This window comes from Nomascus leucogenys, chromosome 12 (assembly GCF_006542625.1).
Source record: "Nomascus leucogenys isolate Asia chromosome 12, Asia_NLE_v1, whole genome shotgun sequence".
In the NCBI taxonomy this organism is placed as follows: Eukaryota; Metazoa; Chordata; class Mammalia; order Primates; family Hylobatidae; genus Nomascus; species Nomascus leucogenys.
The window spans coordinates 92,715,624-92,728,987 of NC_044392.1; the positions used below are offsets into that span (position 1 = coordinate 92,715,624).

At 36.5% G+C, this 13,364-nt stretch overlaps 1 protein-coding gene and 1 long non-coding RNA gene across 2 annotated transcripts in view; one reads left to right on the forward strand and one right to left on the reverse strand.

Moving 5' to 3' along the window:
• Positions 1 to 13,364, reverse strand: part of ADGRL2 (adhesion G protein-coupled receptor L2) — a 693,508-nt gene that overhangs the window by 484,073 nt on the left and 196,071 nt on the right. The window lies entirely within an intron of this gene.
• On the forward strand, positions 1,545 to 2,881 carry LOC101176868. The gene is made up of 3 exons (XR_179163.2): positions 1,545 to 1,921; positions 2,050 to 2,124; positions 2,718 to 2,881. It is a non-coding gene; the product is annotated as an uncharacterized LOC101176868 (long non-coding RNA).

Consider the following 13,364-nt stretch of genomic DNA (forward strand, 5'->3'; position numbering starts at 1 on the left):
CTTTCCTGTCTCATCCATCTCCTAACTAGGGATAGAATGATTGCATTCCCTAGTTACTCACATTATTCCAATTTACTCCACAGGGACTTCACACATGATTACATTCCCAAATAGAAGTTGGCCCATGTTAGACTTACAAGAATTTTCATGATTATTGAAAACATTTCTTACAATTAAATATTATTTCGTCAGATGATCAGAGCTCACTATAAAACTAGCCTTATTCATGGAAAACATGTGGGGCTCTTACTATAGACTCTAAAAGTCAGGTAATACTTTGCAGGAGTGATAAGCGGTGTTGAGTAAGATGCAGGAAGAAAATGCAGGAATCTAAATCACAAAGAATCTTGGAACAAGACGTGCATTTGAGTCACTTTGTACTCTTCAGCATAATTGTCTTTCTTGGCCCCCCACTGTATTCTACATTCCCAACCTTCTGGACCTCTTGCAATTACCCTGACAAGGATCAAGTGAAGGTCACAGAAGCAGAGGCATACATCTATTGTCATTCTGAAAAAATAAAAAAAGTAAAGTGCATGCTATTTTTGTAAACATATTTCAAAAGCCTTAAAATGTTGACTAGTTATTTCACTTATGGGCATTTATTCTAAGGAAGAAATTATACACGTTGGCAAAGATTTGAAGGAAAGATCTTATTTTCAAGTATTGTTTATGTAACCAGTGTATTAGGACAGCGTGAAAATTAAAATTTTGAATTATTAAATTTGAATAATTATATTTGAAATTTTTGATGATTAAATAGTTCATTCTGACAATGGAATACCATGCAGTCATTTGAATAATTATATTTGAATATTTGATTTAATATTTCATTCAAACAATGAACCATATACAGCCATCTAAAATATAGCATATCAAAAAGGAAGATTTAAAAACATATAGCATAATCTTCTATTGCTCTATATTGCCACTGACAGTATGTGCTGTATAATCTCATATTTATAAAAAAAATGCAGTGCATGAATGTTTATGTATAAAATACAATGAAGGGACATATGATAGATGTAAATAGCAGTTATCTTTAGAAATGAGGCTTCAGAAATATTTTCTTCTTTTAGTTACGAACATTTTCTTATTTTCCACAATAAACATACAACATTTTTGTTCTAAGGGAAGAAACACTGAAAACAAGAATAATGAAAACTATAAAAGAGCCCACATATACAAGTCACACAGCAAAGTGAATGACCCACTACTATACTGTCTACATAGACACTGTTACAAATAAATGTCAGAACACTGTTATTTATTTTGTGCCAACAGAAGACTTTTAGACTTTTTTTTTTTCCTGAGGTTCCTGGCTCTTTAGGAACATGATTCTCCTCTCTGAGCTGATTCTGATTGGAAGGCACCATTATCATGTTCTAAGCAAAGGAAGAACCACATTATTAGCCTTGAACAAAGGGACATAATCATTTTAGAAACCTCTAAAATAGCATTAATAGCAACAAATGCAGATTCTTTTATACAACCATCCCAAAGACACTGATGCTTCAGTTTAAATGATTTATTTTTCCTCTTGCCTTTCCTCCTCCCAGTGTTGTCTTGGCTTTGTGGTGATGTGGAGGGACCCACTGACCAGAAGATACATCATTGCCTGCACGCTGGCAGGAAATGAAGAGCTGCCAAGTACCAACCAGAAACTAAACGGAGATTGTTGAAGGATGGAAGAAGAAAATTAGATATAGGCTGTCAGTGCATGTATTTTTTGCATTAAATTATAAACAATATGCTGTTAATATTTAAATCACAGAGGAATACCAGAATAAAAAATATGTATCCTTGTTTTTCTATCATTTCACTTTCTCCTCACCATGTCAATATCAAAAGTATACTGTGTCTTTGTACTCCATGTCATCAGGCATATGCCTATCTGCAAGGACACAACACTGTAGAGATGGTAAGACAAAAGCTTTATTAAATTTAATGCCTGATGCAGAATTTTAAATTTGTTGTCTTCAACTCAAATTTAATATTTTGGGGTTTTTGGTACTTATAAGCTTGACAAATCAACTTTATGTTCTTGAGTTAAAGGCAAATAAGCATTCAGAAAACTTCATAGAACATCAAATGTCAATTGCAACACAAGATTTTGATACAACTGTAAGTGAGTCTGAAACATATGGATTGAATTTTCCTTGCAATATTCTAGTGTTTGGAAGGAAAATCTGCGCAAAAAATGTGTTGTGGGTTTTCTGAAACCCCCAAAGTTGAAAAAACATTTTGATTTATTTAGATTCAGAAATGGGATAACCATTTTGCACCCCCGGAAACTTAATTAAGTACCAAATTCAGTTCAGCACTGCAAGGCACAGGGCCTGAATGAGTGAATCCACCTTTTCAGTTGTATTGGACTGTTTTAATTCATTCGAACTATGCAATCTAATCAGTGGAAGAGCCTAGAGGTTATTTCCGCTGCTGTAACTACCCCACATAATCTCTGAGAGCCTTCTGAGAGCCTTCCCCCAAGTCACCTCCAATAAATATATACTCTAAACAAACATCATATGCAATCCAAAACAACCATACCACCTGGGTAAAAACTGAGATTGCTATACAAACTAAGCCTCCAGACAAATCTCCCCAACCTACAGAAATTCCGTGTCTCCACTGAGTGAAGTGCATAGAAACCCCAAAGGACCTTTCTGCTTTTACTTTGTTATTTTTGGATCTTATCTCACACTTTGGTCCTTCAGCTTGATTTGACTGGATTACTTCCCAACCCTCAGTAATGCGCCATTGTGGGAGCCTGTGTCTCAACAGTTCACACCTGCCGTTTACTCCACTGGGTTGTGAAGATTCACAGAAGATGACAGGAAGAGGGGAGAAATAAGATAAAATAAACTTTAGAGGACGGCCCTGTTGCTGTGGCTCTCTGATCTTGGTTGTTGTCTATAGAGCTGTCCTTCAAACACATTGATATGCAGCTGTATTTTAGAAACATTTCCCCTTCCAGGTTAGGAGTCTTTTCCAAATTAAAGATTCAGTCAAGGGAATTGGTTTAGAACCAATTGGTTTGGGACTTCGTCTTCTTGCCTTCCTAAAAACCCTAAAATCTTTGCACATAAACATGAAAAAAAAGTGTAAGCTTTTGATTCAGGCAGTCTTGGGATCGCGTCTTGGTTCTGTTTCATTACTGGCTGTATAACCTGGAGTAAGTATCTTCTGAAACACATTTCCCTCTTTTATAAATATGGAGATACTAGTCCTTCCCTCACTGAGCCATTTCAAGAATTAATAAAATATACTGTTTACTTGACAGAGTGTTTTGTAAGTAGTAGAAGCTCAGTGAATATTACTTTCTCTCCTCCTTTCTTCTAATATCCTAGTATCTACATTTCATATATTTTGGTTCAAATCATAAAATTATTAAATAAATCATCAAGAACAAAGTAAGAATCAATCAAATTGTCAAAAACAACACCCATTTTCTATTCAAAGTTCTCCTAATTTTTGATGCCTAAGGATACAGAGTGATTACCAAGCATCTATCACAAAATCACAACTAATCCTCTAGCTTTGTCCTCAACAAATTGAGAAACAATTGAGGGATAATTAGAAAATGAAAAATCTCTCTCTGTCTTTCTGAAACCAGTAAGCATTAAAAAGAGAAATAAACATGTAAGTTTAATTAGAAATTTTAAAGAAGATGGATATCTTAATTTTTCACACACCCAATATAAAAAATATATATTTATTTTTTCAAGACTCACAAATACATTACAAAATTTAAAGATTCATGCATTTTTCTCTATCAGGTACCAAACATTGGCTTGAAAGATATTTGCTATTAGCAAGCGTTGGGGACTAGGTAAAAAAAAAAAAATTAGCCAAGAGAAAGCAATGATTCTGATTAAGTAAATTCCATTGAACTCTTTCTAGTAAGCATTATTCAGGTCATGAATGCTAATTTGTCCTGCAGGGGGGCTGTGGGTAATTACCCAGAAAAACTATCAGCTTTATTGAGTTGCTACAAAACAGTGTTACTGAATGGTACACTGTAAAGGAAGACAACTGTGATATGTACTCACAGAAAAGGGTATTTTTTTCCCCCTACTGGGAAGATTTTATAGCCTAGATAGAAATGATAATAAATGGCATTTTGCTTAGAAAAATAAAGTCACATTGGTGTCACTTCCTGTTTAATAGTCAAATAAGATTTCTGACATGCAAAGACCTGTATCTGAGAAGTGCCACTAAGATACCCAAACAATTTTAGCTTTCTGCATATTTAACGTGTAGAATCAGAACCATCTTAAAAATGAAGCAAATATGGCACATTGGCCGCATTCCAGCAACTACACAGAACTGCTGACGTTACTAAAATCTAGATAATTTAGCCCCATATGGGAATCCATACCACAATTATATTGTCCCTGCTCCGACACAGCCCTGATTTTGCACTCCTTTAAGCCCAGCTTTTTATAATTTTAATTCCCTTCACCAATAAAGCAATTTGCATTCACATAGTCTCCCTGTAAGAAAGAAAGAAAAAGAAATCTGTTACATGAACTTGGTCTCTTTAGAGTTGATTACAAGGAAACAAACTCTTCAAGTAACCCATTCTCTCATCTTTTTTTTAATTGATGTGAAACATCTCACTATAAACTGTAGAATACTGTGCATAGCAGGCTACAGGCTCACACATTAAAATGTAGACGTGTTTAAAATCTCATTTGCTCTTTTAGCATGATGAAGTAAAAGCCATACTAAGTTTGCACAGACATACATTATGGACAAACAGAAAAAGAGACAGCATTACCCTTTGGAATAATGGAATAAATTATTCCATTATTGGAATAAGCTATTATAAAATGTTGAGATTTTAAAAGGTGTTTTTACAACTTCTCACCCTTTACTGAAATAATTTGAAAAATGTGCTTAGTTGATTTACTAAGGCCTATCTTGACACTTCATAAGTATTTTTAAAGAAAAAAAATAATTTCCGGAACACTGTTTTCTCTATAATTTGGTCCAAATAGTGTCAAAGTCCAATATTCACATGAAACATGATTTGCTTTTGACTCACTTTGCCTGCGTTAAAAGGCAAAACAGCGAATAAGAAACACATGGAAAGTAGAATCATATCGAACAAACTCTGATGAAAAAAGTGAGATTACTAATTTAAAATAAAATGCTTTGGCCACTTCTTTCCTCCTACACAAAGAAAATAAACGTGCGAGTTACCCATAATTATTAACAGTAATAGTTTGAGAGAACTGACATATTAAAGAAGTAATCATTAATCTTACTAATCATTGGTATGTTGAGAAGTATTTGGTCTTTGCTGTTGGTGTTTTCTTGTATGTGTCTATGTGTGTGTGTGCGTGCTTTTTTTGTTTTGTTTTGTTTTTTGTTTTTTGGTTTTTTTTTGAGACAAGGTCTTGCTATGTCACCTGGACTGGGTTTGGAGCTCCTGGACTCAAGGGATTCTATTGCCTCAACCTTCCAAGTAGCTGGGACTACAGGTGCTTGCCACTGTGCCTGGCTTGTTAGTTGTGGCTTTAATTCAAAGAAAGACAGCATCCTCCAAGGTACCAGTGGCATTTTGTCTATGATTTCTTATTTTAGAAGGATTTTGTTCTATGTTCTAAAAAGTCAAGTAATAGTATCTGGTTGTAGCTAAATAAGATATTTCATATTGTTATAGATATAATGTAAATTTTACTTTGAGAGGTAGTAATTTGTATTTAATAAAAAATTTCCTCCAAGACTAAGAAATATCTTCATATTATAGTCTTTGTTTTCCATTCACATTCAGTGCTAAGATAGAGTTAAACTTTGAAGCTTTGATTATATTCAGAGTTAATATGATTAAGCTTGCAGGCCATGCTCTTCATTTACTTTCTTGTGAAAACCTGTGCGAACTTGTATATACTCACATATCAAACCAAGAAGGCTATTTTTTTCCTTGTCAAATAGTTTCTTAGAAGAAGCCTGGAAAAGGTACCAACTATGAAAAAAGACAACCCAATAATGGAGAGTTCAAACTGCTCATGTGTACTAATAATGAAATACACCGAAGGCTTTTTCGTTCTTTCTACACCTTGACAATGACAAAAAGGACCCTACAGAACTTTCTACCCCCTAGGGGATTAAAAGCAGCTCCCAGTTTTCACTGTAACTATAATCCATGTCTAATAATAGTCTTTCAGCAGATTTTTTTTAAAATCAATATTATCACCAATGCATATCTTCTCTATTTCCAACCTTGAGAATGTAAAATTGTTTTTTTTTTAATCATGGCTCATTTTAAGGGAAAATGAGTACCATATGTATTTCCTATATATATTTCATGTGCTACAGAGTTTGAATGAATGTGTTTGTCAGGTTAACACTTCTGGTTCTAATAAGGAATTTTGTTTTTCAGCCTTCTTTTCATTACTCACCTAGGACCTAATCTACCATCCTTATGATGAAAAAATCCCCTCTATTTCTCAAAGTTGGGCCACTGAGGTACTTGCATGTTCCTGTCAAATTTGCTTTAAACTAGAGGATATGAGCCTGAGAAATATTATTATTATATTCAGTTTTCACATTATCATTATCACTCCTAACACAGCTAGCTCTGTAAGTAATAATTATTAACATGAACGTTAGTTCAGTCTAATTTAGTTCATTAGCAAGATAACTCCTTTGATTAAGAAAGAGGCATCATGACACTTTAATCAGTGGGTAGTACCAGCCTGTTTATTACCATCATTCATTAAACTTTTTTTCCTAACAGCGGTATTTGTTGGATGAGCATAAACTAAACATATAACAAAGTTCCTTCAACTTTCTTTTTTGGACTTGACTGTGTTCAATGAAAGACTTGGACGTTTCCTTCATCTGTCACCCTGGAATTCCCTCTGTTGGGCAGACTCGCAAGGATTAAGAAAGCTGTCCTGAGCATGTATTTCACTAAATCCTCACATACCATTCAGAGTGGCCACTGCCTGAACAACTTCCTCCTGTTTGCACACAAGAAATGGCTGGTGCAAACAATTCAACAGAGCGCTTGCCTGGCACAGCGAGTCAGGGTGTCAGTTCAGCTTCATGCCAGTTGTTGTTAATCCATTTGCTTTACATAAAAGATGGAAAGCAGGGCTTTGTTACTTGAGCTAGCTCCTCAGGCTCTGCTTGAAGGGGCCTTTTTTCATTCATGTTTTTAACAGTTTCTAACATCATAAGCCTTCTTGTTAGGAATCTGGTAATATGATTCCTACCACAATGCAGGCAGGCACCAGGTTTACAGTAAATCCGTGTGAACGGTGTTTCAAAATGCTGCATATTCCACATCAGTTACAAAACATGGATTCGAATAGGGCAGAAGGTCAATAGAAGGTCCAATGGCAGATAGAGTGGTAAAAGGAATGTGCCAGGAAGAACCTTTTTTTTTTTTTTTTTTTACCATATCACTTAGGTATTTTTTCTGAAGTGATTCTAAGTGATTTTCCACGAATGGAAGACAGTATGTCTTGAGCAGAATGAGGGCTACATTGTCGCCAAGAGAAGCAAAGGCCACCAGACACTAAGATGCAGTTAACAGGGTATGGGAATTCCTAGCAGGCTTGTTGGCTTTGTGAGTTTTTGTGCATTGATCTCCAATTCATTGTAGCAGTAGAAGTACCATACTCCATTACTCTAGATTTTAATCATTCTGAAAAGCAGGGATTTGATGCACAAGGAATGTGGCAGTGGTTGAAAGGAAGGATGAACAGCAACTTTAATCAAAATACGATTTTAGCCTAAGAAGAGGGAAAGATGAGCTATGATGCTGCATACATTAAAAGACAGATGAACCATTCCATTAGTAGATCAACAGTTCTTTGATCTGAACCTAGAAAAGAAGGTCACATGGGCTGGGGACTTTCTGAGGTTAGTTGTTCTAACCAAGTCCTGAAGCAATTTTCCAACTAATAATATATATTCTTGGCAAATATTTCACCCTCTAAAGGTTATGTCAGGGGCACATCTAGAAAATTAATGAAGGAACAGTGTTGAGAACATTCCTTATGAGATGGCGGTACCCTCGTGTGTGATTCCTATGTTCCCTAATATGTATTGTGTAAAAAGATGGCAGGGCTGGCCTCATGGGTGTGTACCCTATGCACAGGGCTTCATGCAGGTAGGGCCTGGCACTTGCTTTCATGCAGTGCTGTCGCTACCTTGAAATCCTTAATCATTTTCTCTTTCAACTTGTGTTTGTTAGTGAAGTCTAATGGGACAATAGAGCATGCACGGGAGCAGAGGAGACACATGCAATATATGTGTCTATTGTTCCTTGTCTCCTCATTCACATATAACGTTTATAATGCCTCATGAGCACACTGACGGACCCATAATGACTGGCAGGTCAGTGAGTTTCAGAGTGAGTACAACGTCAGCGTGTTATGTCTGTGGCTGAGGTAGGGGTGATGATGATAACATAGAGGGTAACTAAAATATAAGGCAACACACAGCTCTATTCCCTTTAAGGTCTTCCTTACTCATCAGTAAGACAGAAAGTGAAGGTAGAACATGTGTGCTTCGAGAAGTCAGACAAAAACAATTAAGTTTTGTGTAGCGTTTTCACTGTTCTGGTAAGAATAAAACACATATGCATACACAAGCTACATAATATGAATTGTGTTATTTCAGTGATTCCATGTGCCTTAAATGCTCATATTTGCATTTGAAATTGGCATTGCACAATATAAAGCCGAGTGATAGAATTCATGCTAATAAATTAAATGTTTTCTTAGGATAATGTTAAATAGCAAATAAAAGGCAAAATAAAGTCAAGAGAAGGAGATTGGGGAGGAAAGAAAAAAGAAATGTTTTCTATTTTAGGACCTTTAACACTATTTTTTTCCTGTCTTTAAATAAGGGAATCTCATGTTTTCATTTTGCACAGAACCCAAGAGACAATGTAGCTGGCTCTAAAGGCAGAAAATACTTCTACCAGGAGAATGGAAAATGGGATGTGTCCTTAGGTAGTATAAGGTAGCATACACTTTCTACCTTTTCTAAATTATTCTATCTTTGATATCTCAATCACAACAATTATCAATGGAGCCCCTGTCTATGAAATCAAGAATTGAATCAGGCAGCAAACATGCCAGTCCCCTATCATCGTTCCTCTCAATGCGGCTCAGCAGCTTGATGAATCCTTTTCCGCTTACGACAAATGAGGTATGACCAGCCGCTCCCTCGCTCTGCTTCCCTCTTGAGGAGCGAGATAAACGGCCACCATATAATGTGAAATGGAGGACTTGAGAGTAACACACTTCCAAAACACGTGGTCATCATGCAAAATGTCACTAATTAGAGGCCAAGGAGCAAACAATTTGTAAATAAATTAGTAAATGAACAACACCCTAGGGGCCCCAAAGAGTTAATTTGCTTTTAGAGGATGAGCAATTTCCCTATCTGCACTGGTAAAATCGATCTCTTATTAGAACTGCTTAATGCTAGTGCCGCCTTGTAGAACTTTCTGTCGATATTAAGTCTCCTTCTGTGCAGGAGAAAGTGCTGAGGGGCTCCCTCTCTAGGTGGTGATTGCTCTCATACTCCCGGGGGCTTCCACTGGTCCTCCAGCAATTGATCAAATCAGCATATCTCACCTGTTCCTCAAGTGGCATCCTATCAGAGAAGCTTCCCTGATCACACTCTCTAAAACAGCAAGCTTTCCCCCTTGATATTAAAAAAAAAATTCCTCCATTGCACTCTTTTCTTTCATTTATTATATAAATGATTTATTTTCTGGTTTGATTTATCCATTGGTTTATTTTCTGTCTCCTCCTAATTACACAGTCTGCCAAAGGAGAGTTTTGTTTTCTTCACTGCTGAATCCCCAGGACCTAGAACAGTGACTGGCCTGGAGGAGGCCCTCTGTACATTTGTTATGTAGATGAATGTGCAGCGGGAGAGGAAAGGGGTTGAAGGTCAAACAAGTTTGGAAAAGACTGGACTAAGCAAAATTCAGCAATCTTTTTTGTTGCAGGCGTTAACAGGGCCTTCGGTAGCTCAACACTTTATTGTCTGTTTTTTTGTTTTGTTTTGTTTTGTTTTGTTCGAGACTGGTTCTCACTCAGTCACCCAGGCTGGAGTGCAGTGGTGCCATCACATCTCACTGCAGCCTCAACCTCCTGGCCTTAGGTGATCCTCTTACCTCAGCCTCCTGAGTAGCTGAGACCACAGGTGTGCAGCAACACACCTGGCTAATTTTTAAATTATTTGTAGAGATGGGGTCTCCTCCTTATGTTGTCCAGGCTGGTCTCAAACTCCTGGACTCAAGTGATCCTTCCCACCTCAGCCTCCCAAAGTGCTGGGATTACAGGTTTGAGCCACCGCGCCTGGCCAACATTTCTTGTCAAACTCCATCTGAGATACAGTGCATAAATCAATTGGACCACGGGATTTTTTCCCTCTACCCCTCCACCCTCATTTAAAACAAGCATTCTTCGGGACACATTTTGGGAAATGGCATCTTAAGTGGTAATTTATTGATCTCATGGAATTTTAAATGAACCTTTTATCAGTGTAAATCCACCTCTTTCCTCCAAGTTCTTAATATTTAATGAAGCAGCCTCTCTCGGTCTTAAAACGGTGCTACCACCCTGTCCCGCTCTTTCCAGTTTCAACATGTTCTTGAATTTCATAGGAAAATAAGTTTACTCTTGACCTGTATTTGATGCAAACACCACAGTTTTGGTTGCTCTGCCCATTTTGTTCCCTGCATTTCCTGTAATTTTGCATGCTCACCAGTCTGTCTCTTTGAGAACAGGAACAGAAACTCCTACAGGTAGAGGGAAAGGATCTGATTTATGTGCAATGATCTTTGCAGAGGATTTGGGCCCATCTTTTGCACAGTGTGGTGCTTTTTACATGATTTTAATGAAAATTGTGTAATGACATTGATCCCATTTTAGAGAACAAAAGCTGAGGTAGGTATCAGAAAGTAAAAACGTGTTTTTTTTTTAATAAAAACTCAGATTTTTCTCAATTCTAGGTTTCAGCCTCCTACTGTTACAAATGATGTTAATGTGGAAACATGCTCTGTGCCTCGATGAGTGAACCAGGATACAAACTTCATAAGGCATAGGACACATTTTCAGAACAGAATGTGAGCTCTTATTAAAATGGAATTTCAAGTCACAGCAGCTCTAAGCAGAAATAACTTGCATTGAACTCTCAACACACATAGGAGCTGACCCAGAGAGCTAGTAAAATCACATAGCAGAAATATTGCAGAATAGTATACCAATCAGTTGCTGGGAGGTACTTCTAGACAAATCTTCAGATGTCCTTGGTATAACGCATAAAAATGTGTGCATAGTTTGAAGGCTAAAATGCTATGTTGTGTATAAAGGTAAACAGAGTAAGTTTTATAAATCCGAGTACTTTTATACTTGCATTTCTCTATTAAAGGTATCAAATCTATCCTTAAACAATTAACATTGTGGCAGCAGCAATTTTGCCCCTGAGAGTTAGCTCTATGGTACTAATGAGTACTTTCTAGTCTTTAGGATAGGCAAAGGGTATGAATCCGAACACAGGAATTTTTGACTTAGCTTGAACATATTACCATTCAATTCGAGACCCACAATTTGGAGATTTGACTCTAATTGAAGTTTCTATGCTTATATTAGCTCTCCTTTGATAGAATTAGATGATTAGTTTTGGATATCAAATAGTTTCTTTGGAGAATGGGCTCTAGTTTTTCAAGAAATTTGATTTATCTTTTTTATTTTGGGAAAATATACATAAAATTTACCATTTTAAGCACTTTTAAGTACAAAGTTCAGTGACAATAAGTACATTTACTTAAGTACATTCTACAGTAAGTATATTGTTGCACGCCATCACTAGTATCCATTTTCACAACTGTTTCATCATACCAACTGAAACTCTGTACCCATTAAACAATAACTCCCCACTTGCTCTGGTGCTCAGTCCCTGGTAACCTCTTTTCTATTTTTCTTCTTTATGAATTTGACTATTCCAGGTACCTCTTATATAAGTGAGATCCTGCAGTATTTGTCCTTTGGTTTCTGGCTTATTTCACTTTGCATATCTTCAAAGCTCATCCACGTTGTAGCATGGGTCAGAATTGTATTTCTTTTGAAGAGGAATGACATCCCTTTGTATGTATATACCACATTTTGTTTATCCATTCATCTGTAGATGAACATTTGGGTTACTTCCCCCTTTTGACTATTATGAATAACGCCACTATTAACACTGTGGTACAAACATCTATTTAGATCCCTGCTTTCCATGTTTCTGGGTATATACTGAGAACAGGAATTGCTGGATCATATGGTAGTCCTTTGTCTAATTTTGCAGGACCACCATACTGTTTCCACAGTGGCTGCTCCCATTTTACATCCCCACTAACAACAGGCAAGGGTTCCCATTTCTTCACATCCTTGTCACACCTGATTTTGGTTTTAATAATAGCCATCTTAGCGAGGAGATGTGTTTTATCTTTTTGTTTCATAAATACTTTATCCTTTGCATTCCATACAAAACCCCGGCAATATAATTCCTAAGTGACTGACGCTGAGTTAACATTCTTTTTCTTTTTCAGTCCAAGGATATATCATTCATTCTTTCTAAACAGATCTATTAATTTTTTTCAAGAAAGCATAGTAATATTATATATATTTATAAATGGAGATTATTTATGTGTATACACATATGTACATATAAATATAAAATGTATCACTATCATTACTTGGTTTTGTTATATTAACAATACTTACTGTCATAAGAATAATGAAAGTGACTATAAAACGACTATCTGAATTACTAAAACAGGTAAGCCAAATACTTTCTTTTGACACCCAATTTTGCATGTATTTATAGCAGTGGTAAACTTTTGTTTTGGGGCTTGCTAGTGATGGAATCAATATATCTCTTTTAACTTTGTGCATTCAGGTTCACATCATGCTGTCTCACGTAAGCTTCATAAATACAGATGCTTCCTGCCTGTGGGGTTCTCACAAGGGCATAGATTCTAGGCTCAAATGATGAAACATTACCTTTGTTAGAACCAACACCAGCAAGATGCTCCTATTAAATAAGACAAACAGGTGGTTCAATGTTTTGTGATAATTTTAACAACCAGGTTCAAGTCCCATTCTATCTTCTAAATTAACTGCAAAGAGATCCATCACCCAGGCCAATAACTTACATGGCAGATTGTGTGGACCTCACCATATAGGCTTCTGTGATCACGTGTGTGAACCACAGCATTTATGCTGCCTAAGGCACTGGCCTGCAAAAGCAGAGCCTAGACCCAGCTGATTAAGCTGTAGCATAAAACAACACTTCAGTAGTCAGGAGCATGACAGCCCACAATGGTTTATTGGACC